The following is a 2,892-nucleotide window of genomic DNA, read 5'->3' as shown; positions in this document are numbered from 1 at the left end:
GTGAAAGCCTCATTTTCTACTTGTGAAAATTTCAAATTCAAAGATTGTGTCATGTGAGGGATACAAAAATGAGAAGTTGTTTGAGAGAGGAAAAAACTAGCACGAATCTTGTTACATTATAGACATTCTAGATACGGATGCTCACTGAGCACCTGCGCTGAAAGTTGATATTTGCTACTCCTTGTCCAATCACAACAGTAAAAATAATTCGATTTTAAAAGCCACTCATGCATATTCATGGGAGTAGCGGTGTTCATCTACAGGATACGGTGAAGATTTCCTCCAAGATGGGCGGGTTGTGAACGAACGTACCAGAACTGGATAGTCTCGTTGGAGGTCCGGGTTAGGTGTTATATAGGGCAAAAATAATTCTTGTTGTGGTGTATACAGAGTAAGAGAGAGTATATGTACGTGCGGTGTACTCAACTGTATCCGTACATGCATGTATATAAACTCTAACAGACTTCCTTAATCTAAACTTTGGAGAAGACTTAAATTACGCCTAAACTCAGGTAGATTCCTAACTGGAACAAACTTAATATCTATCCTCTTGTCTACAACTCGTTTCCCCTATTTATTGAAAAATCAATTTTAATATGTTTGGTGCGAGTATGAAAGGATGGATTTGTAGATAAATATATTGCACCAAGGTTATCACACCAAAGGCAAGGTAGCATTGGCTAAGGCTTTGTATTCAGCTTCTATATTTGAGTGAGAAATTTTGGCTTGTTTCTTGGCACTCTAAAAATTCAAGTTTTGTCCTACAAATATAGCAAAACCTCCTATAGAATATCTATCATCAAGACAACCAGCTCAATTTGCATCTGAAATGGCACTTAAAAGAGTGGAATTAGAAAGCTGAAAAGTGGTACCAATATTAATTATGTCTTTGACATAACGCAAAAATTCTCTTACCAACTTTCCAATGAATAATCGTAGGAGCATGAAAGTGTTGACTAACTTTGTTGACAGAGAATACCAAGTCTAGCCGTGTAAGTGTGAAGTATTGCAAAGCACCAACTATACTGCAATACTTTGCACTATCGTCTAGACCAAGACGATGCGCTGCAACAAGTGATAGAGGATCTATAGAAGAAATAGGTGTAGGTGCAGACTTACATTTTTGAATGCCAACTTTATCAAGTAACTCCGAGGCATATTTTTCCTATGTCGACACTAGGTCGATTGAGTTCTGCTTAACCTCAATTCCCAAGAAAAGGTGCAAGTCTCCAAGCTCATTAATAGCAAAATTCTCACTGAGAGCTCGAAGCAAGACATTCATAACATGATTTGAGGGACTTTTAACAATAACATCATCAATATAAATTAAGAAAAACATGGTGCACTACAAGAAAAGTTGCCATGGGCGACCAATTTCAAGTCCGACCGTGGTTGTCGATGCACCATCCGACGATTTTTGCTCTCTCCGTGGTGCATCTAAAAAAATTCCTTGTTTCAATCTTGCACCACGGAATCGTGAAAACGTCGCGCATGGTGGCTCGGGACGTGGTGCATGATGAATTCTCAGGTGCGCCGGCCAAGTCAATGCAAATCCGTACCCCTAGGGCTATAGGGCCCAAATGGTAGCATCTATAGTGCTGTTTTCTTTCTATTGTGCCCTCTCGTTCACGTTCTCTGATTGACTCGTTGATGATGCTGGCTCATGGGTCCCGCATGTCATCCTCTCTGAAGGATAAATGTTTATATTCCTGTATTTTTTTGACCCCCTGATTTTTGGCTACCTGAATTTTTCTTTCGATCCCGTGCCGCCTTCGAAACATTGTGGCCACTCCTGTAAAATGGTACCCATATTTCATCTTCTATTTACAATAAAATTTTCTTTTCTTGGATTATTTTTGGCACCTGATATTTGGCTACTTGGCTTTTTCTTTCGATCTCCTGCTGCCTTGTTAACATTGAGGACGTTGCTGGCTGATCGGTCCCATATGTTAGCATCTCTGAACTATAAATGTTTCCTTTCTTAGATTTATTTTCGACCTCTAATTTTGGGCTACTTACCTTGTTCTTTGGATCTCCTGCCGCCTTTGAAACGTTGAGGACGTTGCTGGCTCATGGATCCTAGATGTCATCTCTCTGAATGATAAACCTTTCATTTCTTGGTTTTTTTCACCCGTGATTTTCTGACTATTTGGTTTTTTCTTTGGATCCCCTGCCATCTTGTTAACGTTGAGGATGCTGCTGCAAATGGGTCCACGTGTCATTCTCACAGAACGATAAATACTTATTTTCTTGGAAAAAAATTCTCTCGTGATTCCTAGCAAATTAACTTTTTCTTTCGATATTCCGCCTCCTTGTTAAGGTTGAGGCGGCTGCTGGCTCATGTGACCCATATGTCAGCCTCTATGTACAATCAACCTTTCCTTTCATCGATTATTTTTGACTCCTGATTTCTAGATCGTTGGCTTTTTCTTTCAGTCTCCTGCCGCCTCGTTAACGCTGAGGACGTTGCTGCAAGATGGGTCTCATATGTCAGCCTCTATGAACTTTTTGGATTTATTTTTTACCCGTGATTTTCTCCTACTTAAATTTTTCTTTCGACCCCCTGCAAAATTGTTAAGGGCTTTCTATTTTCGTGCCCTTGGTTCGTTAGTTGTACTCAGTTATCCCCAGCCGCTTAACTTTTCCTCAGTTTTCCCCTCCCTCTAGTTTGAAACCCCTTGCAGACGCTCGGACGGGAGGGTTGCCGTCTGGTCAGATGCTTTGCCGTTAACGGTGACGGCTAGGGAGCCGCGGTGTTTGTGAATTGACCGTTGCTTTTGAATGGTGTTGACTGTTGACCCAAAGAGCTCACACAAAGCTTTCCCCTAAAAAAAGGGCTTTCCCCTCCGCCCCTCCGTCGCCACGTCGTCCTACCTCCTACCTTATGGCGTC

This window comes from Lolium rigidum, chromosome 3 (assembly GCF_022539505.1).
Source record: "Lolium rigidum isolate FL_2022 chromosome 3, APGP_CSIRO_Lrig_0.1, whole genome shotgun sequence".
Lineage (NCBI taxonomy): Eukaryota > Viridiplantae > Streptophyta > Magnoliopsida > Poales > Poaceae > Lolium > Lolium rigidum.
This window is presented reverse-complemented; position numbering follows the sequence as displayed.